This window comes from Trachypithecus francoisi, unplaced genomic scaffold (genome assembly GCF_009764315.1).
Source record: "Trachypithecus francoisi isolate TF-2019V2 unplaced genomic scaffold, Tfra_2.0 Lachesis_group8, whole genome shotgun sequence".
NCBI classification, from domain to species: Eukaryota; Metazoa; Chordata; class Mammalia; order Primates; family Cercopithecidae; genus Trachypithecus; species Trachypithecus francoisi.
Window position 1 is genome coordinate 30,203,366 of NW_022681473.1, and position 18,347 is coordinate 30,221,712.

At 43.2% G+C, this 18,347-nt stretch overlaps 1 long non-coding RNA gene across 1 annotated transcript; it reads right to left on the reverse strand.

Moving 5' to 3' along the window:
* Positions 1-1,388: 1,388 nt before the first annotated feature.
* Positions 1,389-18,096, reverse strand: LOC117080195. Its single transcript, XR_004435750.1, has 4 exons — positions 17,574-18,096; positions 4,347-4,466; positions 2,144-2,277; positions 1,389-1,626 (listed from the first exon to the last, which is right to left on the reverse strand). It is a non-coding gene; the product is annotated as an uncharacterized LOC117080195 (long non-coding RNA).
* Positions 18,097-18,347: the final 251 nt, after the last annotated feature.

The following is an 18,347-nucleotide window of genomic DNA, read 5'->3' on the forward strand; positions in this document are numbered from 1 at the left end:
CATTTTACTGGGGAGCTCTAAAAAGTAAGAATCTGAGCTGTTATCTCTTGGATGAGTCAGTTTCTCCAGAAAGGGATCTTCCCATCTTCTGCCTGGGGCAGGGTGGAGAGGCTGATCTAAGCCTGGCTGCCAGCATTCCAGGAAGAGAGTAGGAGGCTCATCTGTAGACTCAAACCTCTTCTTTATTTTCTAGATAATATTGCACCCTGTACTTGGCTGTCTCTAGATTTCCCTTACCTAGAGAACAGAAAAAAGTCTCCTGGGTTGAGATGATAAAAAAATAAAAATAAAAAAGCCTCTTACATCAAAATTCTCTGTATTCTGAAGTTCAACAAATCCCCCTGTTTACTGCTACCTGTAGTAGCACTAGCTGCGTTCAAGCCTCCATCTTTCTGTAGTTCTTCCCAGTAAAGCGGCTTGTTTCTCACCGGTTCCACATCCCACTCCATTCCCCACAGTCACGTAGATTATTTCTGCTGCCACTCTGATAAGTCAGTTGCCACTTCTCCATATATTTTCCATATTCCAAAACTTGTTGAAATGTCTTGTTCAATAATGTTTCCTTTCCTCCCTTTTCCTTGGTGTTTCTTTCTACTCTTCTTTAAATTCAGGTAAAATTCACATAACATAGAATTCATTTTAGCCATTTTGAAGTGTACAACTCCATGGCAATTAGTGCGTTCACAATGTTGTGCAACCATCACTTCTATCTAAGTCCCAAGACATTTTCATCATCCCGAAAGGAAACTTCATACTCATTAAGCAGTCACTTCCCACTCTGCCTCCTCCTCAGCACCGGGAAACTACCAATCTACTTTCTGTCTCTATGGATTTGCCTACTTTGAGTTTTTCAAATAAATGGAATCATACAGTATATGACATTTTTGCATCTGGTCTCTTTCACTTAGCATGATGTTTATGAGGGTCGTTTATATTATAGCATGTATCAGTATTTCATTCCCTATTACGATTCATTAACAATCTATTGCATGTATATACCTCATTTTGTTTAGCCATCCACCAGTTGATGGACCTATTCCTAGTCTTTTATTTTTTTTCTATCATTGGCAGTTGGAATTGGGAAGGGGAGGTGATAATGTGGACATCTGATCTGACACTTTAGCCAAAATAATGCTGCCAAGTATTAATGCAAGCTTTATCTTACCAACCAGACAGCAGCCTGACTTTCATTTTTCATATCTGTTTAGAAAATAAGCTCTGTGACAAGTCCCCAACAGAGTCACCACCAAAAGGATGTAGTCCATTCCATTAGTGTCACAAATCAAATTCTCTTTCTCTTCCCTGGCCAGGGTCTCTCAATCAGTTGAAGAAACCCCAAACAAAATGCTTGCAAAGGCAATCCCAAATTATTTTGAATAGCATGACTGTTTGCTTATTGTATGTTTTATTCCCAAGAGTATTTATAATTAAGTATAGAACTGATAAATTATTTCAAATCTATAGAATAATATATTATCCTGAAGAATACTGTTAAGCAATATTTCATGTTGGGCCAGGTGTGGTGACTCATCCCTGTAATTCTAGCATATTGGGAAGTCGAGATGGGAGGATCTCTTGAGTCCAGGAGTTCAAGACCGGCCTGAGCAACACAGAGAGATACTGTCTCTACAAAAAAAAAAAAAAAAAAAAATTGCATGTTAAAGGTGTTAAGGGATAATTTATATATACTTAGTATTTTAAGAACGTATAATCCCATGCTACAGAATCTCATACTTCATGCCCTAAAATTGGAGGCAAGTAATTTTAAGACATGGGCAATATCTGGTTTGGAGAATTGGCATGAAGAGATAAGTATACATTCTTAGGTGTCACTGTTCATTTTCAGAATATCCCAGGTGGATACCATGTGGTCTGTAGAAAAAATAAAAGGTTGTGAGACACTATTGTGTCAGAATTTGCTAAAAAAGATTCATCCCCAAGTCAATTCCTAGAACAAAAGCTTCCGGGAGGTTACATTAAAGTGCCTAACTCAGACTCCTGAATTTCTTAAAAATATAAAATCTGAAGCACTTCTGGAGAAGATAGTGCATACTTCCCTAAAGTCCAGCCAACAAGGTTAATGAAAAAAACGAGCCCCCAGAAAAAGAGCTTAAGGCAAATTCTTATTTTAATCCAGCCTTACCTTTTGGCACTGCTGGGCACAATGCTAACCTTCCTTTGTTCTGATCTTGGAAAAGAAAGTCTTTCCTCTGCAACTTTCTTGGGATCCCCAGGCGAGGGGCTATTCAACGCTTCCCAGGAGGCTTCTGTGATCATCTGGGACATGGAGGCAGCAGAACTGAGTGGAAAATTTCCTGGACAAGCATGTTCCAGGCGCCCCTGCCTAACTAGGTTTTGGGCATTACCCCCGGTTTTGCACAGGTGTTATGTGTTTGATTTCTACAATGTCTGTCCTCTCTCATGATGGGAAAGACACAGTTAACTTCTTGCATAAGGCCACAAAGGGTCATACTCCGTAGGTTTCCAGCACTCTTTGCATTGGTCCCCGGGGGCTGAGAGGCAAGTCTCTTGACATAAATATAAAATAGTTGCTGGGAGATGAATGGCCCTGCAGTGAACAGAGAGCTTACTCCATCTACAGGGTTTGTGTACAGCAACTGCAATACTAGGCTTTACCAAGAGACAGAGACCCAAGAGCACAGTGGGGGGCACACCAGCAAAACAGATCAACAAGGCAGAGAGGCCCGGAAGAAAGGCAGGGCACAACATGTTAGTCATCAACATATTGGTCAGGTGATTAAGGTAAGGGTTCCTAGGAAAGACAAATGAAAATATCGATGTTATAGTTCAGGTAGGAACTGTAAAAGTCTTCCCTTTCTGGTCATATTCATCACCCACAATGTGACCATCCCTGTAACAGTCATCATATCATCAGCATCATCATCAATGCAGATAAACTAAATGAGTGACAATATATGTCATGCTATTCATCACGTCCAACACACCCATTCCTGAAACCATCATCGCAGCCTCACCATCATTACCATCATCAGCACCATCAATGTCTGAGGAAGTGTAAAATCACGCATCATGCTGCCATCCTCCATTAAAAGGGAAAGAAAAATCTAGATCCATCCCAGCCCTCTAGGAATGCGTTATTATCATTACTATTATTATTGGCTAAAATGTATTGCATGCTTACCATAGGCACTATCTAAGAATTTAACCTTACAATAACATGTAAGGGGTTAATGCCCTCATATTACAGGTGAGAAGACAGATTCAGCGAGGTTAAGTGATGTTTCCAAGATCACAGAACTAAGGAGTGGTGGAGCTGGGATGTGGACTCAGGCTGTTTGGCTTTACAACCCACACATCTCACTGGGATATAATATTGCCTCCCATAGCCTCCTCCAGTGGTCTGCAAATTGGGGTATGTACAAGAGGATCCACTGAGGGGAAGATGAAGATATCAGAATTGACATTCGTTTTTACTTCTCATTTCATCCTTTTAGTTTCTCTTTTATAATATACTTAATTTACCAGCATAATTGAGTACATAATATAATTTATATGTAAATAATTTATATTGTAGAAAATAGTATGGGTACATGCTTAATTATCTACTGATAGAAGTGTGCAGCCAAACAGTTAGGAGGCCAGGTGCAGTGGCTCACGCCTGTAATCCCAGCTTTGGGAGGCCAAGGCAGGCGGATCTCCTAAGATCAGGAGTTCAAGACTAGCCTGGCCAACATGGCAAAACCCCGTCTCTATTAAAGATACAAAAAAAAAAAAAAATAGCCAGGCATGGTGGCAGGTGTCTATAGTCCCAGCTACTGCTCAGGAGGCTGGGACATGAGAATCGCTTGAACCTGGGAGGTAGAGGGTGCAATAAGCAGAGATTGTACCACTGCACTCCAGCACAGGCAACAGAGATTCTGTCTCAAAAAAAAAAAAAAGCTAGGAGATTCCTGGTCTGAAAAAAACTGACATATCCAACCCCATAGCTAGGCAAATGGAGAACTATATACAGTGGATCTGAGATTACCTCTGGACAAACACATTCAGTGTGTACAATTCTGAATCCTGGTATGATATCCTGCAGAATTAAAGTCTTGGCTTCAGCAAGTGACTAACAATTATGACATAACTTTCCTAATGGCCCTTCTAAGTTTATCTGACAAATTGATCTCACTAATCTATATATAATAGAATAATCCTGTTATTACAGTATCAGTGTTAGAAGCAGTAAACATGGATTAGTTGTATGATACATTTTATTAAATTAAAGAAATATAGTCTCTTCCCTTTCTAAAACCCTTATGAAAATGCACTAATTGTCCTTCATGTAAAAAGTAGGTATATGTTGTAAAGGGAATGCTTACCTTTAGGGCATACATAGTGCAATACTGAAGTGACAGGATGTCTGAGACATGCTTCAAAATAAACTGGAGACAGAGAGCAGATGGGAGCCAGAAGAGGCAGAACTGACCACAGGTTGATCACTGTTGAGGTTTGTAGATAGATATTTAGGGTACACAATGTTATTCTGCCAACTTCTGTGTATGTTTTAAGTTCCATAATAAATAGTTTAATACTTAAAATATTTTTTTAAAACTGTCACAACTTGATGTTTTTTCTCTTGAGCACTGTCAGAGCCCACCTCTCAACTGAGAAAGGAGAGGCATGATCTAATGTGGATTTCACAGAATTTATTGTGTGCCCTTTCATGCCTTCATGAAATGTGTTAAATGTGCATACATCATTTGCTATTGTGTCAGCATTAATCCATCCTATAAATACAATTAATAGGGGGGAAAAGAGGATCTGATTTAAAAAATCATTACATAGCTGTACAAGGAAAAATTAAGGAAGGAAACAAATCTCATATATCATTGAAACAAATGTCCTTTGAAGATATTTTTCCACTAATACTGTTGGTGTGGGTAGCGATGATAGGACTTTTCACATATATGGGTCATATATGGGTCATATATGATCTCTCCTTCCCATGGTTCTTTTTTTTTTTTTTGAGATGGAATCTCGCTCTGTTGCTCAGGCTAGAGTGCAACTGCACAATCTCGGCTCACTGCAACCTCCACCTCCTGGGTTCAAGTGATTCTCCTGCCTCTGCCTCAGCCTCCTGAGTAGCTGGATTACGGGCACATGCCACCACATCTGGCTAATTTTTGTATTTTTAGTAGAGACGGGGTTTCACTGTGTTGGCCAGGCTGGTCTCAAGCTCCTGACCTTAGGTGATCCACCTGCGTAGGCCTCCCAAAGTCCTGGGATTACAGGTGTGAGCCACCGCACCTGGCCTCCTTCTGTGATTCTAAAGGCTGAGACCATTGACTTAGAATTTGAGTTGGAATCTGAGTCTCCACACTCAGAGAGACATGAAGCTGTTTGAAGGAACCCCAGACATGTTCAAGGGAAACACAGTGAGAGGCAGACCAGAGTTCCCATAGGAACCAGAAACCAACAAATGGCGACTGCTCTACCACTGGAATTAAACTGTGGAGCAATTCACCCACATCGTCACTAAACAATGCAGAGAAGACAAGGAACAGTGGGCTCAGTGACAGCCCAGAGCTACTGAAAAAGCAAGAAATTGCTCCCAAAGGAAACACCCACCTATGGGCCATACCACTGCTCCAAGAAACAAGAGCCAGATGCCAACAGGCCTCAGGGAAGAGTCCTTCCAGAGTTCAGCCTCCAAGCACCCTTCAATCCTTTGTGTTCTGAGTAAGAATTTCCACACTAAGAGCTCAATTCCAATTACACCCCAAGATAGTATCAAAATGATAGGTAAATACACTCCCAGCTTTCTGGCCAGGCAGCCAAAGCACACAGTGCCACAGGGGAAAATATGGGCTGATTCAGATCTCTCTCATGGTTATGACGTCTTCTTGGAGAGCAACTGAAGGCAGCCGCAAGCAGTGTTTGTCAGATGGTGCTACCAAGAAAGCATTGACGAGAAGCACAGGCGTGCTTATTGTGACATGGGCTTTCCTAGGAAGGGAGAGGAGGCAGCCATCTCTCAGTGATGTTTGAGATGAAACAAAAGAGAGTTATGGATGAGCCAGGGTGATGTGAGAAGCTGGAGTCCCTGGGTCCAGCTGGAGTCTGTGCAGTGGCAAGAGTCCTAGAATCACAAAATCTCAGAGATGGGAGAAGTTTGACTAGTGTCAACTCTCCCCCAGGTAGGGGAACCAAGGGGCAATTTGGGGTGTGGCTTTAGATTCCCCATAATCTCCATTAGCAACCCTCCAAGTCGCCCCAGATAAACACGCAAGCTAAAGGAAAGAACAGCGCTTAATCTGTGCATGCTATTTCAAGGAAAACTCCCGACACCCATTATGAAGAGATCAGCACCCCTATGCCTCTCCTACATAGGCATTTTGGAAGCTTCACGGCCCTTCCCACCCTTCCTAGTTGTCTAATACTTGAATCAGCCCTACCAGTAGTCGACATTCTCTGAGATTAGAGCTTCACAGCCCCTGGTGGAAGCCCACTCCATCTGTGAATGGCACCTTCTGAGCATTTTTTCCTAACCATCTGGTAATACAGATTACGAGCCTGAAAGGTTCACATTTCTTAGAAACCAGTAATTAATTTCTTGATTCTGCACAGAGGAAGTGCCTCTCAATATGATAAAAGTTCAACTTGAAAATATGTTTTCACAACACTATTTGAAACAGCAAATATTTGGAAACAAGAGAAGACTAATAATGGATGGTACACCCACTAGATTCTATAATCTTCAGCCATTAAAAATGGCTAATGGAGATTCCCCATAATCTCCATTCAACGCGGGGGCCAGTGGCTCACACCCAGCACTTTGGGAGGCCAAGGCCGGTGGATCACCTGAGGTTAGGAGTTCAAGACCAGCCTGGCCAACATGGTGAAACCCCATGTGTACTAAAAATACAAAAACCATCCTGGTGAAACCCCATCTCTACTGAACATACAAAAAATTAGCCAGGCATGGTGGCGGGTGCCTGTAGTCCCAGCTAGTCGGGAGGCTGAGGCAGTAGAATGGCGTGAACCTAGAAAGCGGAGCTTGCAGTAAACCAAGATCGCGCTGCTGCACTCCAGCCTGGGCGACAGAGTGAGACTCCGTCTCAATTTAAAAAAAAAAAAAAAATTAGCCGAGCATGGTGGTGTGCACCTGTGGTCCTAGCTACTTGGAAGGCTGAAGCAGGAGAATCACTTGAACCCAGTAGGTGGAAGTTGCAGTGAGCTGAAATTGCGCCACTGCACTCCAGCCTGGGCTACAGAGTGGGACTCCGCCTTAAAATATATATACACACACACACACACACATACATACACACACACACACACACACCTATAGAGAATATAGCAATACAAGAAGAATATAGAATACAAAAACATGCTTTTGATGCTGAAATGTTCAAAGAAACCAGTACACTAAATTCAATATTCATTAGGCTTCATTCATATTTTTAAAGGAAACCTATTATAAAAATGACTAAAAATGATCCCACTTATAAGAGGCATCAAGAAAGTCAAATTCATAGAGACAGAAAGTAAAATGGTGGTCACCAGGGTAAAGAGAGGTGGATGGGAAATTATTGTTTAATGGACATGGAGTTTCAGTCTGGAGTGACGGATGGTGGTGATGGTTACACAGCAATATAAATGTACTTAATGCCACTAAACTCTACACTTAAAAATGGCTACAATGGTAAATTATATGTTACATATATTTTACCACAATTTAAAAATGCACTAAAAATGACTAGAAGGAAATAAACCAAAAGTTAAGAGTACCTGTACTTGAGTAGACTTTGTTTGATGGTTTTTGTTTTGTTTTACTTTTTCCTATTTCTAATTTTCTATATTCTCTAAACTGTCTGCAAGGAATCAGTTTAGTTGTTCTTGGAAAATCCAATAGGTCTTCTTTTTAAAACTAATTTCAATATGATATTGAATAAAATATGTCTAATGTCTTTCTACATGTTTTTCAGGGCACTAATCATACATTTTCCTCACTTAGGTTAAATATTTTGCCCAGCATGATTACCTTGCCCGTTTTACAGAGGAGGAAACTGAGGCTCATAAAGGTCAGGTGACCTCCTGGAATCACAGAATGTATTGGCAGGGACAGTCTTGAGAATGATGACCTTCTAAACCTCAGACCATTTTTTGCTGAATGTGGCCAGCACAGACCACCAGGATGCAGTTTGCTCTTGGACACAGGTTTCTTTAAGAAGGAAGAAATCCATCTATTAACTGGAATTCCAACTAGCCTCTACCTTCAATTAATTTTTTAGTTTTCATGATAAAGAAACAACTGATTTTTTAAATCTCTCTTGAATTTAATCCAAAAAAGACAATTTCTTGATGGATCATATAGCCAACTAATAAACTTCAGCAAACTTCTAAAGTTTCTGCTTTTCAAGATTAGGACACTGAGACCTTGAAACTCTGGATTATTAAGGACTCGAGCATAGGAGGTGGGATACACTGAGGCAGGAAACTTAGACTCAGCTATTTTGGAAGAGTTTTTTACAGCAAAGGCTACTAGTGGTTTAATATTATAATGTCATTCATGTTCTTCAATTAGAATATGAAATTACCCAAAGCACCCATATCTCCCACATTCTGATAATTTTTTCCTTTAAATAAACAAGCAGAGCATATCCAGAGGACTTATATCTAAGGCTCTGAAAGGGACAATGAAGATGATCCCACACCTGTTGGTGTTCTAGGCATCACTTTTCCTAGTCTCCCTTCATTCTGATTCCCAGCAAATTCGATTTGCCTTGATTGCCTACTCAGTGACCTGAAGAATGAAAAAATCAGGCAGTTCATGCCCAACACAAGAAATATTTATAAGCCCTTTGCTAAATCCCCAGAAACAAAGAAAAGCAATTCTAGTATCCAGCACCTAGTAATTAAGGAACAACGCCTCATTAGTAACAGAGGGAATGTGGAGCAATGAGAGGTCTCAGCCCAAACTCCTGCTGAGCCTAAGAACCAGCTGTGTCAGTGGAGGAAACAAACAGATACCAGTGAGTCAGTCAGGCTTAGTACGCACTGACAGCCATGAAATTTAGAGGGTATTTTGTGAATCCACACCGGATTGTCTTCTGGGGCTCCAAATCCCGTGGAAGTCACAAGAATAAGATGTAGCCCCTTGGAAATAGTTTACTCCAGAGAATTCATAGCAAAAGGCCTAACCAGGCATACGGAAGTGGCTTCATTGCAAATGTCAACTCTGACCAATGGGGCCATGCAGGATGCTGGATTTCAATGGGTCTGAGTCTATGGTCACAGAGAGGAGAAGTGGTGTGCGCCCTTGCTAACGTGTCGGGAGACAGGGGCTGGCAGCAACCATGTCAGGCATTTATTTGCCATCCCTGGCCCAAACTGTCATGAAAACTTCTCTTCCAAAAAGAGACTGCCCAGGCAACATGAGTCTTAGGCAAAATTGAGAAGAAGATAAAGTTCCCTTTTAGCAGACCCCGCTCACTTCATTCTAACATTCCCCTTCTCCCAGTCTCCATCACTCAATTAACTTTATGTTTTCTCACTAATATCTCAGTTTCTCCATTTTCTCCAGGGAGCTAATGACAAACAATGATTTAAACAATGCACATCTTAAGGGAATCAAAATGTCCATCCAACGAGCTGGTGTGTGGGCACTGGGACCACCAGATGGTAAGAGGAGAGGAAAGGATTCTCCTCACTCCCAATCCCATCCCTCCCCCACGGACGTCTCTGACAGAAAGAAATCCCTGAATCTGACAAAAGGAGAAACTGGTGTTCCCACTGCTTCATCCCACCAGCCCTAACTCTGGTTTCCTTCCTCTGTTACCAGCACAAATACAAAGACTTTTCCACAAAATCTTGGGAAGAGTCCCAGGACCCACATTAGCGTAACTAGAAGCATCACACTGGGCCCAAGAAAGAAATCACATGGCCCTTTTTACCACTAATTCACCTACACCATCCTTTCTCAAGGTGCCAGTAAAGATGGAAGGATAGAGAAGGAGAAATTCGAACAATGGAGGAAGAATGGACATTGTGTGGCCAATACTTAGATACCAGCCTTCTAAGGGACTTGCATGTGTTCCATTTGACTCTGTCCCATACAGAGATGCCCCTCAGAACCTCTCTTCCACCTCAAAGTCCCAGGATTGGCATCCCAAGCATCTGGCTTGCAGTCTGTGGCATCCCTGCCCAGGTCTCAGAAGCCCACTGCACATACACAGGTACATCTGGACATGGAAGAAGGAAGAGGATGCACACCCAGAGGCCGTCTTTATTCCTCATCAAGAGGAAGGACACAGCAGGCTTGGACAAAGGCGGAGGAATATAGACAAGGTTCTCCCTATGTCATGTCTGGGATAGTACCCTGTCTGGCCCAAAGGTCAGACTCCAAGCTCATTGCTATAAAATCCAGACCCAAGCCTAGCAGGCTGAGCTCACCAGAGTAGAGTGCAGTCTTTGTTCTTGCTGCGTATGCTCAATTTACTTGGGAAGCAGACCCAAGGTCACCCGAGGACACTTTCTATTCTGTTCTGAACCAAAGAAGTTTAGAAGTTACCCTTGCAAACCTCTAGGTCTCTGGACCCACTTCTCTGCCTCCAAAAGTAACTAGGAAATTTTTTTAAAATAATGAATGAATGATAAATAAATGGATGAACTGATAGCTAACTCTGGCCCTTCAAGACCACAGGCTATCCCCAGAGACAAGCTTCTTTGACTAAATCCTCAGCTGGGGAGGATTAAAGGCCAGACACCCCACCCTCTACATGGAGGCAGCTGCTGTCAGCAAGCCTTCCCATAGCTAAGTTAGACTCACCAAGGGATTCTGTTACCTCCTACCCAGTCTTTGTTCACCCAGTCAGGACATGGTGCCTCTACTTGGCCAGCCAGCCCAGCGCTCCCCTGGCCAGCCTGTCTACTCCCTACTCCCTGTGCCCACCAGGGAGAGAAAGGCAAGTACATGGCACAGGTGAATTGCAAGGACTGACTTCAGTATAAATCATGGGTCATTTTTGGCTGAAAAACTCAGCAAGTTACTTAACTTCTATGTGTCTCTGTCTCCTAAATTGTAGTCAGGGGATAATGACACCTTCTTTATTGGTATTAGACTCCCTTCGCTAGAATGCAAATGTCACAGAAAGGGGCTGCCAGGATGCTCAACCTCAGGGCACACCAGTCATAAGGTGGCCCACGTGTGTGACTCCCTCTAGAGATGTGTGCTGTTAATTGCATGTAGTAGCCCTGCCACCAGAACAGGGATTTTGTCTGTCCTGTCCCTTGATCTAAACTAAGCACCTAGAATAATGCCTGACTCATTGTAGGATCTCAATAAATATGTGTTGGGTAAATGAATAGAAGCTTTGTAAGGATTTAAGTAAATAATTTTCATAAAGGGCCTGTCTTGAGTCAATGCTCAATAAATGGTAGTAGTGATTATTGTTGTTGATGATATTATTAAGTATAATGGGAAAAACCTTTCCCCACAGCCCTGCCTTTTACAATCCATGGGTGTGAACTTGAATGTTGAGGGCCATTCTCCACCAAGACTTCAGCTCCAGATGAGAGTGGCTTAGCCCACATCCTCTCACCAGGTTGCAGGAGACTTTGCCCTTCTCACCTGTCTTGTCCTGGCCTTCCTGCCTTCAGCCCAGCTCTGCCCCTAGTTTGACCCCAAGGCCACTACAGAGCAACAGGGCTGCCATCTGGCTGCCACAGGGCTGGCTGTCTTATCTTCGTGTAAAAGTCAGGACTTTCCTCTTCTCTGCCTTTTCTTGGCTCCCTCATTTGGCACCAGGGCCCCTATTCAGGAGCCCAGTCCTACTCAAAGGCCACAGCTCTTTCTTGGAAATGACACAGACCTGAAAACAAGGGGCTCAAATATCTTTGCCAACAGGGACATTGCATAACAACAGCACCGTGTTCTGGGTGAAGGGAACCCTGTTTCAGAGAGAAGAGAGGGAATTCTTCCCTCCACTCAGGAGGCTATGTGGATTTTTAAGCCGCTTCTTCTTTGAAGGGAGAGATTTGGTTTTGAAAATCAGATGACATTGGCTTCAGCCTGCAGGTGCCTCTCCTTTCCCACCATCACCACACCCACAGGGACAGCCTCCTTTCTGGAGACAACAGGTGGCTGCTACCTTTGTAGAAAATGAAGTGTCAGGAAGGAACCCACCCCAGAAATAGGACCTCCCTAAATGCCTGGGATTCCACTATTAGTGATTCACTCCTTTGAGTTCAGCACCACCCACTCTCTGACTGTCTTAGAAAACACAAATTCTCCCGGTGGGGGGAGAGGGAGAACACATTAAGTTCCTAACACCTTGAGTGAAGAAATTCATCAGGTATTTTATTTCCTCCCGATGGAAGCAGTAACTGGGTGCTTGGCCATACTATGGGGCTAGAGTGGAGCTCACCAGAATCGAAGAAGAGAGAAGACTTGGAAGTCAAACTAGGTCAGTGTCACCAGGTTTCCCAGAGCTGGGCCTGCCTACACTCTCCAAAGACAGCTGGCTCTGGAGCTGTTTATTTTCATGAGTTGATCACCAAAGGATTAAAAGAGGCTACACCCATAAAGGGCCTACCTCCATACCCTTCATGTAATGGATACTTAACAAATGTTAGTCTCTACTACCCCTCCCATGAATGGAAGAATATATCTGTCTTTGTGGAGAGGGCTGGTCTGTGCCTGCTCCTCATCTTCAGGAGCAGAGCAAGTCAAAGAAATCAGGTTTCTCTTCCATTCCTCTTTAGAATGTGGGTCCACTTCTACCCAGCAAGTCCCTTTGGCCCATGGCTCCTTTGCTGCTGCTGTAGAAGAGAAAGAGAGGGCCAGATCCACAGACTTCAGTGACAGCTCACTGGAGACCTGCTTTCTCAGGTCCCAAGGCTGTAAGAGTCTGCAGAGTCTCTTGCTTGGCATTGATTCTGCTCTGCTTTCCAATTCTGCAGATTCTCTCCAGAAATCCCGACCCTGTCTGAAGAGAATTTGCAGAGCTGGAAAGGGTACCTCCTTTGCCCTCTGGCTTCCAGTTAGACTCAGCCAATGCAAGGTACTGGCAGAAGACTCCAGGGAAAGAGGAGGGTGATATGAACTCTTTATTTCCCCTCTCCCTCCCTAAAGGGCCAGGGTTGTGGCTATAGCTGTAACCCCCTAGCTATGGCCACAGCTCCTGCCAGGCAGTCCCCTCACCCATGGTGCCAGTGGTCACTAGGTTCATTTACCTAGCAGTGGAAAAGGTGTCCTGCTCTCACTAGTTCCTGGTGCCTTGCCAGCTCTTACTGATCATCATCCCTCTGCCTCCCATCCATCAGGGTCATTGTAAGGACAAAATGAGACTACAGATGCAGTTTCTTCACAAATATCTGCTGGAAAAGGAAACAATCTTAAGAAAAATCTTCCCTTAGGAAGAGGCCACATAGATCAGGACCACAGTGAACCTCAATAGGTCACCCTGTCTATGCTTAGCCGATCCATTCCCAGGATCCCTGGGCTCATGCTGAATGTCCAGATCCACTCTGTCCATGTGCAGCAGTACTTCATCCATCGGTAGAGCACAGATTTTTTTTAAAAAGTTCTCCTTTCGGCTGCAATGGTCATTTTTAGTCACTTCTCTGGGCAGTGAGAATTTCCCCTGGAAGTCTATACATTGGCTAAGCCAATGAGAATTTGATTTCAGATGTTACACTTCCCCAAAGAAGGATGGAAAATAAACAGAAACATGTTTGTTCCTTTCAGTCCCTTTCTTTTTGAAGTTATTAGATTCACACTTTAAATCAGAACGCAGGTTGTTCTCCCAATCCTGGAGTCTCTGAGTGACCAAAAGAAACAAAGATGTCAGAGCTGCAAAGACTCAGAATACAGCATCAAGTATGGCAAGCGCCCCATTTTCAGCTAGGGAAATGGAAGCTCCGAAGTTGGAAACGACCTGCTCAAAGTCACAGAGCCTGCATCAAAACTCAGGTCTCCTGGCACACCAGATCAGCAGCCTTCCCACCACCCCAAGGACATGGGCAGCCCAGCCACCATTTACCCAATTAGAGCCCTTACTCTGCTGAATTTACTCATGTTTCCCCTACAAGAGAGTAAGCTCTATGAAGGCAGGAATCAAGCCTTGTTTGCTATTTAGCCCCTGCCTCTGTGTCTTGGGCACTAATTCCATCTTGAATGAATGAATGTTTTGTGTACACATCTCTGTGTTTCCAGACATCAGACATTTTAAGACATGACCACTTCCACCAACCCTCACATGTCAGCATCGATGAAGAGACCATTCAAAGTCATAGCTCTAAAAAAAAAGCCCTCCAAGTCTATCCTCATGCAAGCTCCACTCTGGGGGTCCTCGCTCCTGAGACAGGAGAAATCTGGGATAAATGAACATCCAGAAAAGCCTTGGAAAGAAAGAACTGGACAGAGATGGCTCTAAGGAGCAGCTTGCTGGGAATGTTTTCATGAAAGGCAGCCCACCACTTGGTGATTATTACTTATTAATAGCTGCCATTTATGGAATGCTTACTACTTGCCAGTCCCACATTGCATGTTTACATGTATCATCTGAATTGATCCTTACAATACTCATTGTACAAGTAAGGGATTTTGTTTCCTGATTGACAGATGAGGGAAATCATCCTTAGATGTTCAGCAGCTCACCAAAGTTCACATCACTTCCACGTCTGCGCTTACTCCACTTCACCACTGCGCTTCTTCCAAGAATACCATAGGTTTTCTCATTTGTTTAATTTTCTGTTTTTATTTCAATAGGTTTTTGGGGAACAGGTGGTGTTTTGTTACCTGAATCAGTTCTTTAGGAGTGATTTCTGAGATTTTGGTGAACCCATCACTCGAGCAGTGTACACTATACCCAATGTGTAGTCTTTTCTCCCTCACCACCCCACACCCTTTCCCCCAAGCCCCAAAGTCCAATGTATCATTCTCATACCTTTGCATCCAAGAATACCATAGGTTTTCTTAAAACATCAATTTTTGATTTATCCTGCCTTTCCCTCACCCACCACAACTCCAGCCCAGAGCTGACATCAGGGAAGAGGAGGAGATGTTGGCAAGTGCAGGGTTCAGGACAATGTTGTTTACTCTGAGAAGTGACTTTGAGCTGACAGAAGAGTTGGGGCTCAGTGGGTAGTTTGCAAGGAATGCAATGAGTCCAGCCTTCAGAATCCTGTTTTTTTTTTATTTCTATCCTCTTGTTTATAAGACACTATTTGGACTCCTAATAACAGATCATACAAAAAACTTTCAACTCATTATATTATTTAAGCTGCTCAACAACCTTAAGGTAAGGAAAGATTACTATCACCATTTAAGATGAGGAAACAGCAGCTCGGGAGGTTAAGTCACTTTTCCAAGCGCACAGCTAGTAATTGGAGGAGACAGATTCAAACCCAAGTCTTCTTGCACTCAGATTGGTTCTCATTCCTGGAACTGAACCATCAGAAGAGAAATGTGGGGCTATGGACCAGATGAAGCCAAAGTAGCCTTGGCATTGACCCAGCTTGCTCTGAACCACAACCTCCACCACTGAGTTTTATGAGATCACTTAATTACTCTTTGTTAACACCATGCAAGATGGCTGCCAAGCTCAGGACACAGCTCTGCACTTCTCACTGCTCATGGGCATTCTGAAAATGGCAGGCAGCTTTTGTTGGTTGAGTCTAGAGAATGAGCAAGGCTCTCTTCTGGCAACAGGAAGTTGTAAGGCACATGGGCTGGCCACAGGGCAGAGTTGGGGTAACGCTCTGCTAACTCAGGGAGCTGGAGACAACTGTGCACACAGCACACTACAGCATTGAGGCCAACACTGTAAAGTCCCACTGGTGCTAGATATTCAGAGGACACAAAGGAAGAAAAAGAGAGGGAGACGTAGGCAACAGGCAAATTCCATTCTTAAAACTCCTTTAGCACTCAGCCTGGATAAGAGAAAGGGGAACGTTTGGGTTCAAATTCCAGAAATATCATGTTCTGGCTCTGACCCGCCTGAGTCTGTTTTCTCATCTTCATAGAGTTGCTGGGCAGATCCAAGATGCTGTATGCGATCATATCTCTGAGCACACACGATTTAATATATTCCAAGTACTCAGTGCCACGTACTGATTATCTCCTTTAATCTGAAGGACTCTGCAAGGTCTAAACTCTTTTATCCCTATTTTACAATGATGACACTGTCTCAGAGAAGGTGAGTAACTTACCCATGACACACAGCCAAACATGCTGGTGCTGGGATAATAAATATCAGTTAGTAGCAATAATCCTAGGTCTGGCCTATGAGCGCCTTGAAAGTGGACATCTGTATTTGGGTTTAGTTTTTTACATTATGAAATATTTCAGACCAGGCACAGTGGCTCACGCCTGTAATTCCAGCATTTGGGAGGCCGAGGTGAGCGGATCACTTGAGGCCAGGAATTCAAGACCAGCCTGGGCAACATGGTGAAACTGTGTTTCTACTGAAATTACAAAAATTAGCTGGTGTGGTGGTGCTTGCCTGTAGTCTCAGCTACTCAGGAGACGGAGTCACGAAAATCACTTGAACCTGAGAGGCAGAGGTTGCAGTGAGCCGAGATCATACCACTGCACTCCGGCCTGGGCAACAGAGTGAGACTCTGACACACCTACACACACAAATATATGTATTTCAAGTGTACAAAAGTATATATGATTATAAATGCCTGTGTAACCCTCAGCCTAAGAAATAAGATATTAAAATCAAAGTCTCAGCACACCTCCCTTACTTTTATTCTTCCACCTTCTCCAAAAAGTGCCAGTTGTTTATTTAACAGTATTTATTCGGTACCTACTCCATGCCATGAGTGGCTTCCAGATGTTGAATTGTTTTAAGCATTTTCCTGAATCGTGGTTCATCATTTCCACACCTGTTTTATATTTTATCATATATTCCAGTATCCATTAGCATTAGCATTAGTTGCATGATTTGAAATTTTATACAAACGGTAAAGTATTTATAAACTCTTTTGAAACATTGCCTTGATAATCTTTTTGTTTTCATTTTTACAGACAGGGTTTCACTATGTTGCCCAGACTGGTCTTGAACTCCTGGGCTCCCACGGTCTTGCCTCCTCAACCTTCTGAGTAGCTGGGACTGCAGGTCCGCACCACCATGCCCTGCCAATAATCTTGTTTTTAAGAGAGACAGAGACAGAGATAGACAGAAACACCCTGTCACTATGTTAGATATGGTAATATCAATAAATGCATTGAGTTGAACTGCAAAAACACACTCCTTCCTAAGAAAAGATAGGAACCTCTCATCTCATTCTGAACAATCTCACTTTAATGGGCTTTGCAATAATTTAGTGGAGCTACTGGGAAGAGTTATGAAGACTGATACTATGACCTGTTCTAACCAAAATTCAAGCTAAAACCACAAGGAAAAATGATAGCGACAATAATATAGCTTTACATTTGTATAGTGTGTTATCATTTTAAGGCATTTTCATAAACATTACTATTTCTTGGGATGATAATATGTTAGTGAAAAGAAATTCTGGTGATCACCCACTCCAGAGGATATCAGAGTTCATTTTCACAGCAAAACACATTTTTTTTCCAAACTAAATCTTACCTGGGATTTCTCTGGTTTAAACAAGACTGGAGAGTCCAGATGCTGTTCCCCAACTCAGCCTCCTCCCCATCTCCTCTGTCCCTTAAGAAAACCATGGAGATCCAGGACTCTGGAGAAAGATCTGGTTCACACACCTTGTTTTACAGAAATAAATATGGGAAGGGATGCTGAGCTTCCCATATGCTGATCCGCTGAGTCTCTACTTTGGCCCTATCATGCATTCCTCACTGAATTCTTCCAATAGAGGTGCAGCAACAATAAGCGCCTTGCCCAAGGTCACATGGCTGTTTTACAAGTCCATGGGAGCTCCAGTGAGTAAGTGGCTGAGTCAGGATTTAAAATCCATCTTCCAATCCCACGGGCAGACCTGCTTCCCTCTAAGCCAGGGGGATTAATCAACTAATACATTTCAACCTCACTTCTCTTTGCTACACTTTAGTTGGATGGATCTTTCTGAGTTTATCTTCCAAAAGCAGGCTCAGTCCAGAGAATCTGTGACCTTACTGGATGAGGTTGGGTAAAGATGTAGGTGCCCTGGAGGACCCAGCACATCCAGGCCTTGGCAAAGATGGGATGTGGAGATTCTCTATGAAGCCTCCTTCTCTTCTTCCTTGGGGTATCCAGTCCTCTCCCTTCTGGTCCCCAGAGCCCTCTTGCTGATCCAGAGGATCCCCTAACACCAATTTTCTTTCCTCATCCCTCCATACATGCCCTCAGCACATTCATCCCACATGCTGCTCCCTGAAAGTGTGCCAGTATAATCCAAGATGACTC